The 20,951-nt window shown below is 35.7% G+C and overlaps 1 protein-coding gene and 1 pseudogene across 2 annotated transcripts in view; one reads left to right on the top strand and one right to left on the bottom strand.

The window, feature by feature from the left end:
• KIAA1328 (KIAA1328 ortholog) overlaps window positions 1-20,951 on the top strand; it is a 380,212-nt gene that overhangs the window by 184,917 nt on the left and 174,344 nt on the right. The window lies entirely within an intron of this gene.
• LOC136132892 (large ribosomal subunit protein uL4 pseudogene) lies at window positions 6,551-7,858 on the bottom strand (annotated as a pseudogene).

Raw genomic sequence — 20,951 nt, 5'->3', positions numbered from 1 at the left:
GCTAAAACACCATGTCTAGCCTTGGAATTCAGTTAAAATGATACTGTCATTTGAAATCATGCCACACTAAGATCTAAGGAACTAAAGCTGTTTGTTCTGACCAAAAAGAGGATAGAGGTATAGCAATAATTGATGGAAACAAAAAATGGAAAATTCAACACAAATAATTCCCTAACCATGAAATTGCCTCATGTTCTCCAGAAAATGGTATTTCTTTGCTTTAAAAATGCTGGTTTGAAGCTGTCACAGAGCGATGCCATATTTACCTAAATTATAGGGACCCTTTAAGTAGCCATTTGTGGAATACAAGAAACTTAGTACACTTGTAAATTTATACCTGTGACAGCCTGATTCTCACTGCAGAATTCTAGGGGTGAAAAACACCCCCAAACCTTCTAATCCATTCCCTTACTATTGTGGGAAATTGTATATCAGTAAAAGATACAGATTATACCCTAAAGGGTTTCAATCTAATGAAGCTAACAGTAAACATATACTGGGTCTGTCCACTAACATCTCAAAATCAGTGTGACTAAAATTGAACTCTTGATTTCCCTTCCAAACCTGTAACTCTCTCATCTGCCTAGCTCGGTAAATGGCGTTCCTATTCTTTCTGTTTCTCAGGAAAAATCTTTGAAGTCATAATTGACATTTTTCTTTCTCTCTCACCCCCAGAGCCAATCCATCACCAAATGCAGCCCATTCTAAACATATCACAACTAATACCATTGCTTACCACCTTCACTGCTTCCACCCTAGCTCAGGTCCACTTTTGACCAGGATTACCTCTTAGATTTTTACCCAAGTGAAATGAAGACCTATATTCACATGAAAACCTATATGTGAGTATTTACAGTGGCTTTATTCATATTCCTTAAAAACTGGAAACAATCCACATGGCCCTACTCAGCAAAAAAAGGAACGGACTGTTAACATACATACTACATACCTGAATCTCCAATGCATTATGCTAAGTGAAAGAAGCGAGACTCAAAGAGTGAGTCCATTTATATGACATTCCTGAAGAGGAAAACTACAGAGACAGAAGCAAATCAAGAATTTTTAGGGCTGATTACAAAGCATGAGGAGTTTTTTTGGTATGATGGAACTTTCTTGATTATTATGGTGCTTACCCAACTGTACTCATTTCTTAAAACTTGAAAAACCATAGACTTAAGGATGAATCCTATTGTATATAAATTGTATCTTAATTCAGAAAAAAAAGAATTCATTGTTAGTAATAGCAGAAGACTTGTCAGTCAGAGTTCAGTGTGGGAAACAGAAACCATTCAAGATATTTTAAACAAGAAGGAATTATATATACTAGGAATAAAAGCTTTGGAAGGGCCTAAGAAGCGATTTTATGTTGGACTTCGGTTGGTGACTTCAGAACAATATAGAACTTATATACTCAGGGCATAATGCTCTGAGACCATCACTGGAGCTATGCTGGAATCCAGAGCAAAGCATCTACTGCTGCTGCACTGGTCTCTGGACATCCAGGAAACCACAGAAAAGATTCCCACCAGCGAGACCAAAGGGTTAGGAAGCCAGGTCAACAAGCCATTGGTGCTTCTGCTGCTGCCACACTGCTGCTTCTTACCCCAAAAAACTGAAAAATGTTCCCTATTTTGTTAATGCTGGAGAGAATTCTCATGTTTTCACCATTGTCCTTGCCAGCAGAGACAAACAAAGAAGACCCCCAAAATCATGTGAAATAAGCATAACCTAATTGACATCCAGAGCTCTGGCTAATAGAAGGGAGTCTGTAGTTTCCCACATTTTATAATTAAATGGAGGGTGGGGTAAGCCATGCGTCAGCGGTCAGCACAATATCTAAGCTTCCGTCAGTAAGGGACTGCTTAATGAATTATGATATGTTATACAGTAGATGAAGGATTTACCCAGGTGGCGGGTATTCTGTAAGCTGGAGTGTATAATTGCACTGTTGAGTCTTGGTTAATAAATTCTGGTGCTTTAAATATAGAACTCTTACATCTAACTGTACTGAAGTCAATATATTGCAGTTTCTATAATCCTACTTTTAAATTTGTGTAGCAAACATTGCTATTTCTTTAAGATAGTTAAATAACTTCTCTTTTTCAAAATTAATTTGAAAGATTACAGGACAAGTTAGGCTTCGTAATACGGAGAATGCCCTACATAAATTTAGAAAACAAGAATTTTTCAAAATGGTAAATAATATAGAAGAGATCTTTAACAACTTTCTACATGAGGCAGATCAGCTACAGATAAAGGACTAAGTTTATATAGAATATGTAGTAGAACACAGCCTTATCTCTTGGCTGTGAAATGCAAATGTTGCCTTCCAAGTGGCATGTGGATCACTGTTCTCAGAGGAATGCCCTGATGGCATCCTCTCACGTGTCACCTATGACGTAGCTGGTGTACATGCACGCTCCTGTGTGTACGTACACCACCAGAATGGGTCTGAGTAGACTCACTGCAAACTTAAAGCTCCAGGGAGAAGTATTTTAGTTCGTGAACACAGGCCTGTTAAGTTCGGCCCTCTCTCACCCCCACAAAATAAAGTCCAAGTTAAAAAGTATCTTTAATAAAAAATAAGCTATTTTATCTTAAAGTGTACGAGCAATGCGCTTAGAGTGAATTGTCTCAGAAACTAAATGGCCAGACTTCCTCTAACAGATTTTAATTATTTTTATAGTTTTTCCCAGATGACTCACAATAGCCATTTTAAGTAAACTAGAGCAATTCTTTCATCTTCATTGCAAGCTTCAGACCCTAAACAAAGCATGAAGCTGAGCAGTGCACTGTTTAATTTTCAGATTGGATTTTTCATTATGTTTTATGATAACTTTTTATTTTTATCAAGTTGCATCTCAGCCTTCTGTTTAGACTCAAGAAGATTTATGGCAAATGATCTGGGTGTTTATTTGGACAAACATGCAATAAATCAGTCTACAGTTTCAATAAAGTGTTATTAATAGAACACATTATTCTGTTCAGTATTATGTTATCTTTAAAATTAAGCAGAACATTAGTGGTAGTGAAACTAGTTTCAATCAATACATTCCTGTAATGAAACCTATTGTATAAGAAACTTCTTTTTAAGGAGGAAAAGTGTCCGTAACACAACTACCAACTACCAACTTCTGACTCTAGAGATGGCATTTCACAGTTTCTAAAAATTATTTGGTAGGATTTCTTTGTGTTTGTTTTGGTGTTGAGATAGTTTCCTGAAAGTTACCTTGCAGCAGTTAGTGCATAAATGTTCATTAAACGCTTTTTTTTTTTAATTGAAGAATTTAGTTGGCACTTGACCTGGCAGAGACCCACCCAGGTGTGTGCTTCAGTGAAATTGAGGTCAGAGCTGCTGCTGACACTCAGGAGTATAAGAATTGCCAATTTCTCTTCTGATCGTATAGAATTTCTGGTTAAATTTATTAATGGAGTATAGAGGATATAATTTTAATTTTTCAAAATTCATATAATAATGAGAATTTACTAGGCGTGAGCCCCAATTTAAATCCTCTCTCACCCACTATACTCCCTATTAAAATTTTAGAATGACGGCTTTAAAATCAAAGGTGGCTAAAGTCTCAGGTGGTACTGCAGTCTTAGGAGAACTTCACTGCACAGGGACTGGCGGGTTGTTTCTGTTGCTGTCTTCTGTTTAGATAGCAAAGTGCCTTGAGAAAAGGCTGCTATTTAATAATGCTGTGGGAAATTAAAGACCTTTGAATGTTAAATTGTGTATATTTTCCAGTGGAAAATCTCTTAAAACATACTTTATGCTTTTGCTTGGTACACAGTATTGTCATCACATGGCAGTTTAAGGAATCTGGAGACTGGTTGGAATTCCAAGTTTACTCCTTTATTTCTGTCGTTTTATATTTTGAGTCTGAATGTAAGAAATAGAGATTATCTTACTGTGGTTTTATTCTCATTAAATTGTTAAGAAGTTGTTTTGGGAGATGAGAGTTATGTTAAGATGAAAAAATAATTATGAAAATCTAAGCCATCATACATATTCTACTGGCTTAGGATAAAGTTTTCATAGTCCATCAGGCAAATAATTTGATCATGTTGCTGTACGACTTTAACAGTAAACAAGCAAGTTCTAATACATTCTTTGAATACCACTGCTAACATTTAAATGGAGATGGTTATCATATTTTTTCATACCAGTAGGAGACTACTTAAAATCTGCGTTGGAGTGAAGCAGAAGGTAGCAAGCAGTACACTTGATTCTGGTTTTTATCTTTCTTAGTTCCACCTCAGAACTTTTAAATGCTACATTTCTGAAGGAAGGTTCATTTTTGTGTTATGACTGTGAACACCTGTGAACCACTGAGCTTAATTTGTTTACAGCTGACAGTGATTGTGTGTGGAGACTGTGGCAGCAGTTGGCAAGGAGCAACTGACCATTTCGTTATCTCTGCATTGTCTTATTTTTCTTGTTTCCCCAACATTTTAACATCATCTATGTTTTGTGAAGTTATTTGTAGGGTTTTTTTTTCCTAGTAGTTTTATCTGGTTTGGTATTAAGGTAATTCTGTCTTCACTAAATGAATTGGAAATTGTTTCTCCCTTTTTCTATTTTCTATCTTTGTGATATTATGATTTCTTTAATTGACATGGAGGTATTAAGATGTTCTCTTTTGTCTTCAGTCAGTTTTGGTAATTTCTGTCTTTTAAGGGATTTGTACATTTCATAAGTTGTCATATAAGTAGCATGAAGTTGTTCATAATATTCCTTTTTCAACTTGATGATGTCTGTGGCATTGCATCTGTGTGCCCCTTTTTCATTTTGATGATTTGTATCTTTTTTTTCTTGATCAATCTTATTGCTTTTTTAACAAAACAGCTTGTATTAGATTTTCTCTATTGTTTGTTTTCTCTATCATTTATTTCTAGCCTTATGTTTATTTTTCCTTCTATTTATTTCAGTTTTAATTTGCATTTCTTTTTCTAACTTCCAAGATTGACATTTAGATCATTGGTTTGGGACTTTATTCTTTTCATTTAAAATTACAGATGTACACATTTAAACATTTAAAGTTATAAACATTTAATGTTATAAATTTCCCTCTGAGAACTCCTTTACCTGCATCCCACACTTTCTTATGCTGTGCTTTTTTTTTTTCAAAATATTTTCTTTTTTTTTTTTTTTTTTTTTTTTTTTTCGGTACGTGGGCCTCTCACTGTTGTGGGCTCTCCCGTTGCGGAGTGCAGGCTCAGTGGCCATGGCTCACAGGCCTAGCTGTTCCACGGCATGTGGGATCTTCCCGGACTGGGGCACTAACCCGTGTCCCCTGCATTGGCAGGCAGACTCTCAACCACTGCGCCACCGGGGAAGCCCCAAAATATTTTCTAATTCCCTTTGTGGTTTCCTCTTTGAACGGTTTATAATCATTTATAAATTTTTCTTAATTTCAAATTTTTGCAGATTTCTCAGATAACTTTCTGACATTTATTTCTAATTTAATTCCTCTGTGTCAGAAAATGGAGTCTCCACAATTTCAATATGTTGAAATTATTGAGACTTGTTTTATATCCTGTGATACGACCTATCTTGCTGAATAGTTCATCCACATGTAAAAGTAACCTAATCTACAATTATTGGATGGAGTAGTCAATATATAGCAATAGGGTCAATGTTTTTATAGTATTTGTTCAGGTCTTCTATATACTTACTGATTTGGGGTCTGTTTTTTCTGTCATTAACTAAGAGCTTTGAAAGCTCCAAATATGATTATGGATTTATTTTTCTTTTTATTTCTATCTTTCCTTCACATATTTTGAATTTCAGTTATCAGATGCCTTTGCATTTAGGATTGTAATGTCTTCTTGGTGCATTAAGTTCTTTCATTTTGTAACATGCTTCTTTATCCCTGATAATATTACTTGTTCTGAAATACCTTGTATGATATTAATATAGCCACTCCAGCTTTCTTATAATTAGAATTTGTGGAGTATATTCTTTTCCATCCTTCTAGTTTTCCCTATCTTTGTCTTTATAATTAAAGTAGGGTTCTCATAGTTGGATTTGGCATGTAGTTGGTTTTGGTTTATAATCCTGTCTGACATCCCTGGCTTTTTATTGGAGTGTTAGTATCTTTTACACTTGATTAATTATCCAGTATGGTTGGGTTTAAATCTACCATCTTGTAATTTATTTTCTGTTTTTCACCAATTTTTCAGTTTTTCTTTAGTTTTTCCTGCCTTTTTTTAAATTAATTTTTATTGGAGTATAGGTGCTTTATAATGTTGTATTAGTTTCTTCTGTACACCAAAGTGAATCAGCTGTATGTATACATATGTCCCCCCTTCTTTCCCATTTAGGTCACCACAGAGCACTGAGTTTCCTGTGCTATACCGTAGGTTCTCATTAGTTATCTATTTCATACATAGTAATGTATATATGTCAACAGTTTTAGCATTATCTCTACTTGGGGCTCATTGTTTTGTTTTTGTTTTCTTTTCTTTTTTGCCTCTTTGATCAGGTCTTTATTCAGAATTAGCTGTCCAAAATGATCTGACCTTTATGGAATGCACAAATTAAAGTTTATGCAGCAGGCTTCTTTTCTTCTGCAGTGGGTTTCTTTTCTGTGGGCTTCTTTTCAGCTGGTGGTTTTTTGGTCACTGCAGCCTTTTTCCCCACAAAAGCCTTCTCCATAACACCAGCAGCCTTCTTTCCTTTCTTCTCCACCACAGGCTTCTTGCCTGGAACCCCTTCCTCATCTGATATGGCTGCTAACGCTGCTGCTGCCTTATCCATCCAGAGTTTGTGATTCTTCTCCTAGAGAAGAATTATGTCCATCCAGTGCATGGTCTTTGCATATGGGTTTAGCTTCAGCGTGATTCTCAGGTTTTTCAGCGGATTCTTCTTCTGGACTCACAGATGAATCTGTGTGGTGTTCTGAGGGCTCTTTGGATCTCTGGGCTTTTCAAGATTCTGCAAAGGTCTGTTTTGAGTATCTTGCACATGGGAAGGTTGTAGTTGCTCTTGAAGGAGGCAGCTTCATGCCAAATGCCATACAGATCATCTTACTTGTGGAAAGTACTTTCAGTCCAAATGCAGAAATGTCCCATGTGCTCATCAGGAGTAAGTTGCAAGATGTTCAGTTTGCTTACACTAAGCAGAGTAATTCCAGGGATGTTTCTGAAGGCCTCAGTGATACCGTTGTCCTCATTATAGATGATGCAGGGTTCCCTACCCTGGGTGACACAGTTTCTCGTTTTGCCTTTGCCAGCTCTCATTTGCTGTGAGCCATAGACCTTTTTGAAATCATTCCATGCCTTAAGAAGGCCTGTTAGATTTCTTAAGAAGCAAAACAGCCTCCTTGTTCTTCTTGTAGCCTTCAGCTTTATCTTCAGCCACCAAAGGAAGTTCAGGAATTTCCTCAATGCAATGACTTTTAGACATAACCAGTGCTGATAAGGCCGAGGCATCCAGGGCAGAGCAGATGGCATATCACTTCTGTGTTGTGTTCACTCTGCGGTGCCAATGTTGCCAGGTTCTGGTTGGCGCAAACATGTGGCCCCCATGATACTTATTTCCAAAGGCACCCTGGCCAGAACAGTCAGTCCAACTGCCTCGAACCCTGGAAACTTGAGCCAGAGCCTAGCCAGCACCCAAAGACTCAGCACTAGTTTGATGACCTGCTAATTCACTGACAGCATAGGGCTATCTGCTGTGTTTGTGCAAGTTGGTGTGAACAGAGTTCACAATATCTGGTTGAGCAGGAGCCTTGAACACAGCAGATAAAGTGACATTTATGCCAGATGACTCCTCCTTTTAAGCGAACACTGATATCAGTGGATGAGCACATGCCATGGCAGTGAGAGGAGAAGACTACGCTCCTCTCGACCTGGCGGCTCCCATGGGAAAAGCTTGGGCTCATTATCTTTGTTTTAGGTAAATTTTAAATATGAAAAGATATTGCTTATATTTCCATTTTCTGGAAGTCTTTATTCGTTTGTTTCCAAGTTTCCATTTAGTATTATTTTATTTATACCTGAAGATATATGTTTGTTTGTTTGTTTATGGCCATACAGATTATCTGGTAATAAATTCTTCTATCTTTTGTTTGTGTGAAAATATCTATTTCACTTTCAATTTTAAAGGAAATTTTTATACAGTTCTGGCTTAGCAGTGTGTTTTTGTTTTCTATTCACCAATTTTAAAATATTCTATAATTTCTTCTGGTTGGTATGTTTTTTTCTAATGAGATTTTTAAATAAGATTCATTCTTATTCTGTTTCTTTGTATGTCATGTGTTTTTTAATCTTCCTGCTCAAGAACTTTCTATCACTAGTTTTTAGCAAGTTGATAACGGTGCCCCTTGGTGTTCTTTGTGTTTTTCTGCTTGAGTTTCATTGAGCTTCTTGGGTCTGTGGGTTTATAGATTTTATTAAATTTAATATTTTAAATCATCATTTCTTCATATATTTTTTCTATCTTCACCTCTGCTGTCACTGCAATTACATATATCACTTGTATCATTCCACAAGTTACTAAGGCTTTGTTCCCCAATCTTAATTTTTTTCTCTGTGTGTTTCGTTTGGATAGTGTCTATTTCTGTGTCTTCAAGTTCCTTAAGCAACATCTAATCTCCTGAAACTTTTACTGCATGGAGTTAACATTTTAGATTTGTCATTTTTCATCTATTGACTATCATTTGGTTATTTTTTATATCTTATTATTATGTTCATGTTTTTCTTTAAATCTTTAATTATGTTGGGCTTATTTATAATAGATTTTTTTAAATCCTCATATGCTAATTTCATCATTTGTCATTTCTGGGTTTTTTTCCTCTTGATTGACTAGTCAGATTTCATCGTATGTCTTGTAATTTTTTATTGGCTGTTCGTTAGTGTGTATGTTACATTAATGAGTATCTAGATTTTGTTGTCTTCCTTTGTAGAGTGTCCTAGCGGGCATTTAAGTTATTGGTAGATCTTGACTTCTTAGAAGCTTATGTTTAGGCTTTATTAGGACTAGTCTGTAGGCTAGATTTTTCTCTAACAACCATTTAGTTAGCTCTTTCTGGGTTCTCAATAGGACTGAGTATCCTGGGATCAGCTATGACTTTCTCATTCTGACTGGTCAAAACTTGTACACCTCCCTGTTCTGTGTGACTTCTGGGAACTGTTTTACTTCCAACTCCCTGGTTGTTCTTTTCCCAGGCTATCGCAGTTTAACTCTACACATGTGCAGTCTTGGCATTCAGCAAAAACTCAAACGGGCCTATGTGCCGATTACTCAGCTATTTTTCTGAATAGCTCTCTCTTCTCTGGGACTCTGTTCTGTAACTTCTAGCCACCTCAGCCTCCCTGAACTCCGATCTCTGTCTCCGTAATTCACCAAGACTTTTGTGTTCTGCTTAGGACTACCCTCCCTGTAGCGTAGTGTGTGATGTTTGTCCAAACAGAAATGAAGGACCATTGTATGGCTTAGCTCATTTGTTTGCCTTCTTCCAGGGATCATATACCTTTACTAGCTGTTGTCCAATGTCTGAAAACAGTTGTTTTATATATTTTTTCTAGTTTGTAGTGGACAGGTAAGTGTATCCCCCTCTGTAATACCCCAAAATGGAAATTGTCATTGAAACTATCTTTTAAATGTACTTTTTAAATTTTAGCATACAAATTTAATGGTATTCTTAAGAAAACAAAGAGGCTTTATGGGAGGGAGAAAGTGTATTGTGAGCATAACAAATGCACAGTAACAAAACCTTATAGGAGATATAGTATTGAATGCTTTTTGCTCTTTTAAAGAAGGTAAAAATATAACCTTATGGACCAGAAAAATACTTAAATGAGAAAATTTAAGGGAAGAAAAGATACATTGTTGTCAGATTTATTGTAACTTGTAATTAAAGCCCAAATTGATGTGTAATAGGAATCTTGTAAAGAATACTTATTTTGAGGGTCCAAAGTAATAAAAGAGAAATAGAGATTTAAATAAGAACTACAGAAATATAAATATCTGGCCTTCACGCTGGAAACCAAACTTCATGGTTTTGGCTCTAGATTCAGTTACTTTGGGCATGTCTTTGAGCTTTATTAACATCTCCTTATAGGAATCAGATTTAACTCCTAATAAAAATAAACTTTGGGGACTTCCCTGGTGGTGCAGTGGTTAAGAATCCGCCTGCCAATGAAGGACACTCGAATCCGTGTCCTGGTCTGGGAAGATCCCACATGCCGCAGAGCAACTAAGCCCATGCACCACAACTACTGAGCCTGCGCTCTAGAGTCCGTGAGCCACAGCTACTGAAGCCCATGCGCCTAGAGCCCATGCTCTGCAACAAGAGAAGCCAACGCAATGAGAAGCCCGCACACTGCAACCAAGAGTAGCCCCCGCTCTCCACAACTAGAGAAAGCCCGCACGCAGCAGCAAAGACTCAACACAGCCAAAAATAAAATTAAATAAATAAATAATTCTCTTTAAAAAAATAAAATGAAATAAACTGTGACTTCACCCACTAAAAGGTGCTCTATCAGGTATATCCCATGTGCCTTCTGTATGATGCAGTACTTTGTGAAAATCTGTTAATACCCTGAAAGGATAGAGAAATGAAATGTAGTTACGGATAGGTTAATTATCCTCTGCATCCCAACGGTTTATGTGTGCTCTTGTCATAAGTAGATTTGGTCTTAAAATAGAAGCAAATTCTGATAAGGTAGGAAGTAGAAAGTTTAATCAACATTGTTGAACAAAAGAGCTGAATGAGGTTCATCTGCTACTGTGCAGAACTAAAAGATGCTGAAAAGTAATGGATATAAAATAAGAATAAAGGGGAGAGCAAAAGGAGTGAAAAGAACTCCAAATGTACTTTTCTTCTATTAGTTACATACAGAACACACAGAGACTTTTGAGAAAAAGATACTTTATGGACAGAAGGTACCTACTTTAATGGGAAAGAATTTTTTGTTCCAATATTCACAAAAAGAGGATAAATAATAAATGTTTAGGTATAAACCAGTCATAGAGGAGGAGACCAGAGCAGGAAAGGAAATTGTGTTTGGCCCATTGTATGAGGTAAGGGAATGAAAAATATCTGAACACCGACTTCCCACAGCCAGATGGAACACATTCATCAAGTCAGGAGGCATTTGGTAGCACAGTGGTTCTCAAAATGTGTCTCCTAGACCAGCAGCCTCAGCATCACTTGGGAAATTTTCTAAAAATGCAGATCCTCAGGACCCAACTCATACCTACTGAATTAGAAACTCTGGCAGTGGGACCCAGAAATCTGCATTTTTAACAAGCCCTCCGGGTGATTCTTATGAACACTAAAGTTGGAGAATATTTGTGCTAGTGTAGTAGAAATAAATGTCTTCTGTTAATCAAACTGCTGGTGAGTCCTGTCACATGCAGCGTTTTATAAATACATCTTACTGAATTATCTTCTTGGTACAGATAGGTTAGAAGTATTTTCTGTCTGAAGAAATGATCAGTGTGCTTAATCACACAAGTACTAGAAAACAGGAAAAGTCTATGAGATGGAAACTGACAAGTCTCTTTGTCATCACTTTTATCCATTGTTTATGTCCTTTTTCTATGATTTTTCTGTGTAGGTAGAAGGATTTAAACTAATTTTGGTTTGGAGTGAGGTAATATGCAATTTTTAACACAAAAATGAGTCCTTTGAGTTTAAAATGTTTTTTAAAAACCTGTATGAACTGTACTAAAGTGTTATTTTTTCAATGTTGCTCTTCCTTTCCTCTCTCCTCTACTCTTCTCTGCTCCTCTCTGTTCCTCTCTACTTCTCCACGATGCCTCAGCTTTCTCCCCTCTGCCTTTCCCTCAGAGTATGCCTTCCGAGGAGAAGAGAGGTTCTGTGTCAGGTTTGGGTTTACAAATATTAGGAAGGTCTTACGTTTATGGCTGTTTCTGTTTTCTTAATAGTGCCAAAAAAATTCTCACTCTGTTTTGTAAGCACTTGATTGCAGGTGTGTTTGGTGCTGCCTAGCAAGTTTGGCTGCCCTGTGAAAGAAACCACACTTGGTCAGAGTGATTTCCAGAGAGCGCTGAAAGGCAACATTGTGACAACTAAGGAAAATGCCTTTCTTGCGGACTAAAGTAGGCTGATTTAGCAGTCTTTCATAGCCAAGTTAACAAACATGTACAGTTGTTTATTTGTATTTCCAAGAAATATATTAAATATCTTATGGATTAGCAGCCACTTTATGCTGGACACCCATTGCACTAGCCTGAAAAATATTAACTGGGAGAGGAACTATAACTATGACTAATATTATACTAATGAGCAAGACTTCCAGGTTTGAATACTTCTTGGGAAGAAGCCGATTGTCCTGTCCTTCTCGCTAAGAGATTAATCAAAATCATGTTGACTGTGGTGTCATTTAAATTACTAGGTGTTTAGGACTCCGCTAATAAACCTGATAGTCTGAGGATGCTGTCTGTGCCTACCCAAGTTGTGCCAGTCTTCCTAGGTGAGACTTATCGGTGGAAGCCCTTTACATACGGGTCATTTAGACAGATCGGCTGTGTTGAACAGATGATGGCATGCACAGATATTCCATACAATTTGACTTGTTTAGTTCTTGTTGAGACATGTAGAAACATGAAGACTGTTGCGAGTAGGCCAGTCTGTGCTCACAGGTACCTGCTTTTTGTATTGGGTTGGCCAAAAAGTTCTTTCAGGTTTTCCTGTAAGATGTTATGGGAAACCCGAACGAACTTTTTTGCCAACCCAATATTTGGAATCATTGCCAAGAGTAATGGCCTGGTTTTAATGCCTGGGTTCACTCCCTTCCATCCTACATGAAAAGTGCTGTGAGAATTCAGCTTTCTGTTGTTGCTACCCATACCCCTTCCCTCCTCCACAGCAGCATTTTAGGACAGTTTTCTGTGAGCAGGGCTTCTCCTACTTTCTAGACTTAGTCTAAAGAACTAATTTAAGTTTTTGTGCTCTTTAGACTGTTTCAAGCTTAAATAATCATCCTAATCATGATCTCAGCCGAAATATGTCCAAAAGTTATCAGTATACAGTATATCATAATGATTTTCAGGCCCTAAAGAAACCATATATTATAAATTGTGCAGTGATTAATTTTTGATTTGAGTATTCATCATCACTCCCTCTCAGCAGTGAAGTAAGCAACATCTGCCCCACTTGTATTTTTTGTTGTCATTATAGTTAACTTTACCTCTTTCCACCTGTTTTATACAAATTGTATTGTTCTCTAATTATATATTGCCATTAAGTATTTAGGGCACTGTGTAATAAATCTCTCCCAAATCAAGTTACTTTCCAGCCAACAGGCTCTAAAGGCCCATCTGAAACAAGATGAAGTGTGGATCTCCTGTATTAATGACATGTTGTCTATCATAGCAGAAGGGACCTTGTAAAGAAATCTTGAGGCAAGTAAAAGAAGTGGAAAGGGTTCATTGAGCCTCTGTCATTCACTCCAGTTATTCTTCATCAAAAAGCCTGATTTTTATTGTCTTTATACTACTTAAAAAATGACAAATGACCTTGTAATTAGTTTGTTTACTAATTTGTCTCTTTCCACTAAAATGTGGATTTTCATTACAGCAGGCTCATTATGTTTGATGGTTCCGTAGTACTTAGATCAGTATTTAGTACAAGGTATGCATTCAGTAAATGTTAGTGAATGAATGAATGTTGTCTTTTTATTATAAAATTCACCCATTTTAAAGGTGAATATTGCTGATAAATTTATAGAATATACAACCATCACACAATCCAGTTTTATGACATTAAGGACCATGCCTGCTGAAGGATCCCTCATGCCCTGTTGCAGTCATTCCTATTACTACCCTCAGCCCTAGGCAACCACTAGTTTGCTTTCTGTCTCTATGCATTTGCCTTTTCTGGACATTTCATATAAATAGGGTCATACAATAGAGAGCCATTTGCATTTGGTTTCTTTCCCTTAGCATCACTTTTTGAGGTTCATCCATGTTGGAACATGTATCAGTAGTTTGCTTCTTTTTATTGCTGAATACTGTTCCATTTTATAGATACACCACATTTGGTTTCACAGTTCACCAGTTAATAGAGATTTGGAATGTTTCCAGTTTTTGGCTATTATGAATAGTGTCATCGTGCACATTTGTGTTACAAGTGTTTATGTGGACATATGTTTTTATTTCTCTTGGATAGGTGCCTAGGAGAGAAATTGCTGGGTAGTATGGTAATTTTATGCTTAATTTTTGAAGAAATTACTAAACTGTTTCCCAAATGGCCATATCATTTTACATTCTCACCAACAGTATATGTGAATTCCAGTTTCTCCAGCTCCTCATTTTCTATATTTTTGATTATCACCATTATAGTAGATGTGAAGTACTTTCTCTCCTTGGTTTTAACAGGGTATTCACTTTATTTTTTTTAATTAATTTCGTCTGTGTTGGGTCTTCATTGCTGCGTGCAGGCTTTCCCTAGTTACAGCGAGCAGGGGCTACTCTTCGTTGTGGTGCGTGGGCTTAATGCAGCGGCTTCTCTTGTTGCAGAGCACAGGCTCTAGGCGCGCAGGCTTCAGTAGTTGTAGCTCATGGGCTCAAGAGCACAGGCTTAGTAGTTGTGGTTCACGGGCTTAGTGGCTCTGCGGCATGTGGGATCTTCCCAGACCAGGGCTCGAACCCATGTCCCCTGCATTGGCAGGCGGATTCTTAATCACTGCGCCACCAGGGAAGTCCCTGGCTATTCACTTTAGCTTTCCTAATGTTTAATAATGATGAGCATCTTTTCATATGGTTATTATCCATTTGTATGTCTTCATTGGTTAAAGGCCTACTATATCTTTTGCCCATTTATTTATCCATTTTTAAATTGAGTTATTTTTCTCATGGAAAAAAAATCCTCGTGTAACTGGAACCACACAGTTCAAACCCTGTGTTGTTTAAGGGTAAAATTGATGTTTGTATATGGATCTTGTATTTTGTGACCTTGCTGAACTAACTATTCTAGTAGTTTTTCTGTTTTGTTTGTAGATTCCTCAGTATTTTCCACATAAAGGATCATGACGTCTACAAATAAGTTTTCCTTTCTTTCCATAATGTCTTTTTTTTTTTTTTTGCCTTATTGCACTGACTAAAACTTTTAGTATAGTGTTGACTTGAAGAGATGACAGTGGACATGCATTTTTTGTTTTTGATCTTTTTCCATTAAGTACTCTTAAATAAAACCTACAGCTATAGATTTTTTTATAGACACTTTATCAAGTTAAGAAAGTTCTCTTCCTAGTTTGCTGAGAGTCTTTATTGTGAATGGTTGTTGAATTTTGTCAAACGTTTTCTCTGCTTCTGTTTAGATAATTGTGTGGTTTTGGTTTTTGTTTTTCATTCTATGAATACACTGTATTACTTGAATTGATTTTTTTGATGTTAAGCCAACCTTACATTCCTGAAATAAATCTCACTTGATCATTGTGTATAAGTTCTTTTATCTTATGTGAGATTTGGTTTACTAATATTTTGTTGATGATATTTAGGTCTACATTCTTAGATTGATCCTTGTTTTTCTTAAGATATCTTTGGCTTGATATTATCGTAATACTAGCCTCATAGAATGTGTTGAGAAGTGTTTCCTCCTCTATTTCCTGAAAGTTTGTGAATGGGTGTTATTATTTCTTTATATATTTGAGAGAATTAATCAGTGAAGCCATCTGGGCCTGAACTTTCCTTTGTGGAAAGATTTTTTTTATTACTTGTTCAGTTTCCTTATTAGTTATGAGTTCTATTAGTTTTCTATTTATGTGTCACAAATTATAATAAATTTAGCACTTTAAAACAACATTCATTGATTATTTCACAGTTCTATAGGTCACAAGCCTGGTTGATCTTGATGGGGTTCTCTGCTGAGTGTCCCACAAGGCTGAAATGAAGGGGTCCCCTGGCCTGGGCTGTTCTGTGGGCACTCTGAAGAAGAATCCACTTCCTAACTCATTCAGGTTTTGGTATAATTCAGGTCCTTGCAATGTAGGACTAAGGTCCCCTTTTCCTTGCTTACTGTCATCTGGGGGCCACTCTCAACTTTGACAGGCTGCCCACATTTCTAATCACCTGGCCCTGTTCATCTTCAAGCCAACAACAGCATGTTGATTTCTTCTTGTTTTTTCAAATCTCTTTGACTTCCCCTTCTTCTACCAGCTGAAGAAAACTTTCCTTTTAAAGCACTTCTATGATTAGATTAGACCCATCCAGATGATCTTTCTTTTGCCATATAACATAACATAATCATAGTAGTAACACCTTTTGACTTCTTCTTAGATCCATGATTTATTTAGACATGCATTAATTTTTAAACATTTGAATTCCCAAATTATTTTCTGTTGTTGGTTTCTGATTTAAATTCATTATGTACAGGAAATATATTTCACATAATTTCAACCCTTTGAAATTTGTTAAGATTTGTTTTATGCTCTAGCAAAAAAATTTTTTTTCCCGAAGAATGTTTCATATGATTTCTACTGCTGTTAGATAGAATGTTCTATAGATGTCAGGTCAAGTTGGTTGACTTATCATTCTTTTATGTTTTTGCTGATTTTCTGTTTAGTTATTCCACCTTGTGTTGAAAATGGAGTATTGAAGTCTCCCATTTCTTATTATTAAGTTGTTTATTTCTCCCTCAGTTTTTTTCAAGTTTTGATTCATGTGCCTTGAGAATTCAGCTGTTAGGTTCATATAATAGTTTATAATAGTTTATAATCACTTTTTTTCTAATAAATTGATCATTTTATCAATAGGAAATATCCTTCATTGCTAGTAATATATTTTACTTAAAGATATTAGAATAGCTACTTTAGTTCTCTTATGTTACTATGTGCATGGTATATCTTTTTCCATCCTCTTACTTTCAAGCTATTTGTGTGTGAATCTAAAGTGTGGCTATTAGAGATAGCATACATTTGGATCTTGTTGTTTTATCTAGTTTGACAATCCCTGCCTTTTTCTTGGAAAGTTTAATCCATTTGCATTTAATGTAATTGTGATATGGTTGGATTTATATCCTGCATTTTGCTCCTTTTTTTCTTTATATCTCATGTGGTTTTGTTCCTCTGCTGCTTCTTCACTGCCTTCTTTTGTGTTAAATAAATGTTTTGTAGTGTAACATTTTAATTCCTTGGCTATTTTTTAAATCATTGCTCTTGTGATTACAATATGCATTTTAATTTACCATAATCTCCTTAAGATGAATTCTAACAGTATTCCAGTAAAATATAAGCTTGGCTCCAATATAACATTTCCTCCCTACTCTACTATGCTATTGTTGTCATACATATAATCTTTTCATGTTAAAAGCCCAATAATACTGTTTTATAACTGTGATTTTTATGTAATTGTCTTATAAAGCAGTTAAGAATTCACACATATACAAATTCTTTTACGTTTACCTACAAGATTATCTTTTCTGGTGTCCTTTATGTCTGTACATTGAAGTAACTGGTGTAAATTTCTGTTTAGCCTAAAGGATTTCATTTAACATTTCTTATAAAGCAGGTCTACCAGCAACTATTCTCTAAGTCTTTTTGTTTTGCTTTGCTTTGTTTTTAAACATGGAAATATCTTTATTCTGCCTTCATTTTGAAGGATAGTTTAGATGGATATAAAATTCTTGGTTGACAGTTTACTTCTTTTAGGACTTTGTACCATCCCACTGCCTTTTTGTTCAACTGTTTTTGATGAGCTGTTGTTAATATTCTTTTTAGCAGTATCTTTCCATTTATTTGTGTCTTCCTTGATTTCTTTGCGCGCGCACGTGTGTATGTGTGTGTGTGTAATGTGTTCTTGTTCCCTATATGTAATAAATCATTTCCCTTACTCCTTTGAAGATTTTCTTTTTGCTTAGCTTTAAACAGCTTGACCATAACTTGTCTAAATGTGGATCTTTTATGTTTATCCTTCTTGGAATTTGTTGAGCTTCCTGGATCTGTGGATTAATATTTTTCATCAAAATAAAAATATTTTGACTGTCTTTTTATTTTTCAAATATTTTTCTCCCACATTTCTCTTTTCTCTCTTTCTGGGACTCCCATTTCATGTATGTAGGTATTCCTGGTTACCCACAGGTTTCGAGACTAATTATTCTTCATCCCTTTTTTTTCTTTTTCTGCTCTTCAGATTAAATAATCTCTATTGACCTACTTTTAAGTTTACTGTTCTTTCTTCTGCTATTTCACATCTGCTGAGGAGCCCCTCTACTAAATTTTTCATTTTACTCATTATGCTTTTCAATTCCAGTATTTCCATTTGGTTCTTTCATATATATTTTTTCCCTCTATCTCTTTGCTGAGATTCTCCATTTGTTGTCAATATCGTGCTTTCCTTTAATTCTTTAAATGTGTTTTTCTTTAGGTCTTTCAACATATTTATAATAGCTCTTTTGAAACCTTTGTAAGTCCAATATTTGGGCCCCTTCAGAGACAGTTGACTTTTTTTTCTTAACATGGGTAACCCTTTCCTATTCCTTTGAAATTCTTGTAATTTTTTCATTGAAAACTGGACATTTTATGTAATATATTGTAGCAACTCTGGCTTCTTATTGAAGGTTATTTTTGTTGCTGTCCTTTTCTTTGTTTGTTTGTTTTGTGACTTGCCTGTGTTAATTCTGTAGAATATATTTCCCTTCAATGTGTGTCCACTGATGTCTCTGCTCAACCTTTTCTTGTTTTCTTTTTAAATCTATCTTCATACGGGACAGTGCTGAGTCAACATAACTTAATTAGCAAATAGTTAATGATTGTTGATATGTTGTGCTCAAATACCTTGAGTCAGTATGGCTTCCACCCTTTGCCAATGGATGTTTGTGAGTTGGGGAATGCTTTCACTGTCTGCCATGCCTTTTCATGTTGCTATTTTCTAAGCTAGTAGTAATGTAGAAAACTTTAAAATTAAGCTACCAATGGCAGGCAAAATGGCACCTTTGTTGGTTCCATATGCTTGATTGCATAAGGTGAATCCCTCAAAATAGGAAGCAAGTACCATATTTGAAGACATCTCAAACAAAATGGGTAGTAGTTTTGACCTTTAACTTCATAATTCACGCACTATAACATTTCACGCATTTTGCTTTCTAACTTTATTTAAAACTCTATTTAGCATTTACTTTTTTGAGGAAAGGAGGAATTCTCAGACATATCATTATTCAGTTGCAAAGTATCCCTTTTCAATTTCTTTAAAATAAATAGCAATAGTCCCTGGATTTATGAGCTTTGTGAGACAGATAAAGTGGTAGTTGAAAGCATTAAGCCAGCCATAACTAGCATGAAAAGGAGCCACTTCTACAGGTTTGGGTGATTCACATTGAAGGTCATTGTATATTGATACTGCTTTCTCTTTGTGAAAAAGGTTGTTCTTGGTTATTTTGCTGTTTGGCCTTCAATCTAAATGTTCACCAGTCTTTCCATTGTTTTTTTTCTTTAGGCCGTGTTCTTAATGACTTTGTAGCACTTGAAGTTATATCAGCCATAGACTTTTTTGCAGATTGTCTCTGATGGTCCTCAATGTGGATTCCATTATGCTCATTGCTCAGGGAATGGCACATTCCCATGTTTCTTTCCAAATACTTTATTATATCAAGCTTCTCCTCAATACTTGAAACTTGGCTTTTGCATGTACTGCTTGATGTTTCTGAATAAGGATGCTTAGACATTTAGGAGATTGTTTTCTTATATTGAAAAGTTCACAATGTAAAAGGATAGCAAAGCACAACCTTGCAGTGTTACATTCCTGAGGAACTGAGATAACTGATGGTTGTTTCAGGTGTGTGGGTGTGTGCATTGTGTAAATTCCTACATGGACCAGTTCAGCTAGTTGCAGTTTTCTGTGTTCACATAGTGTGTTTCACAAAAAGAACTGTTCAGGAGCAAACATGAAGTTTGCATTATTTTCCGATTATTCCCTAATATATAAATCATGTTGGAACAAATCCATCTTTTCAAAGTAGTGTTCTAATAGACTGACTGTGTTCTAGATGATTTGGGTCAGGGCTTCCTAAATTATCTGTGGTGAAGAAGCAGGTTTGATTATTTTTGTCCATCTCCATGGACTAAAACTTTTTAAAAATTTATTAAAAATTAAATACTATAAAATGAAATGTGACAGAATTTTTATTAAAAGTTTCAATAGACATTATATTTTAGTAAACATAATCTGAACAGACACAACATAGGAAAAAATGATAAAAAAACTTCATCGAAAGTATGCATACAGGTGATTAATACAGAGAATGACTATTACATCACTTTTTCTTGTTTGCAATCATAACTAAAAAAAAAAAAATGTATGTGTGAAATCACAATTCCCCCAGAATAAGTGCCTGTACACTTTGAATAAGCGCCAGCTATATCAGTAGTACTATGTATGTTAACATTGAAAGTTTTTAATGTGATACACAAGCTTGCTCCTTCATTTATAACCTGTGCAGTCTTGTTTGGAGAGGTGATATGATACTCACAGGTGATAACATATATATTTAAACTCTTTCTGTTTTGTTTTATTAACACTCACATAGAGAAATATCACAATAGTATATTGCTAGGAATGGAAGAAAAGATTTTAAAGCAGTTTCAATAGGCTTTGATTATTCATTCTAAACTTTTAACTTTTTGTCCAAAATGAAGGAAGTGGTGGTATGTTTTCAAAATTTGTCTCTAGCCCTTTATCACTAACCAGTTTCAACAATTCTTTAAAATTATAGTTAAATTTAAAATTCTTTCAATGAAAGAAATGGATTTTCTATGCATGGATCTTATTTTGATGGAAAATAAAATTTGAAACATCTAATTTGAGAGGAGTTCAATGATAATTTTTCACAGATGTTCAGTATCAAGATCATCATAAATAGGGAATTCCCTGGTGGTCCAGGGGTTAGGACTCTGCACTTTCACTGCTGGGGCTTAGGTTCGATCCCTGGTCAGGGAACTAAGATCCCACATGACACACGGTGGGGCCAAAAAAAAAAAAA

This window comes from Phocoena phocoena, chromosome 13 (assembly GCF_963924675.1).
Source record: "Phocoena phocoena chromosome 13, mPhoPho1.1, whole genome shotgun sequence".
Lineage (NCBI taxonomy): Eukaryota > Metazoa > Chordata > Mammalia > Artiodactyla > Phocoenidae > Phocoena > Phocoena phocoena.
This window is presented reverse-complemented; position numbering and strand designations above follow the sequence as displayed.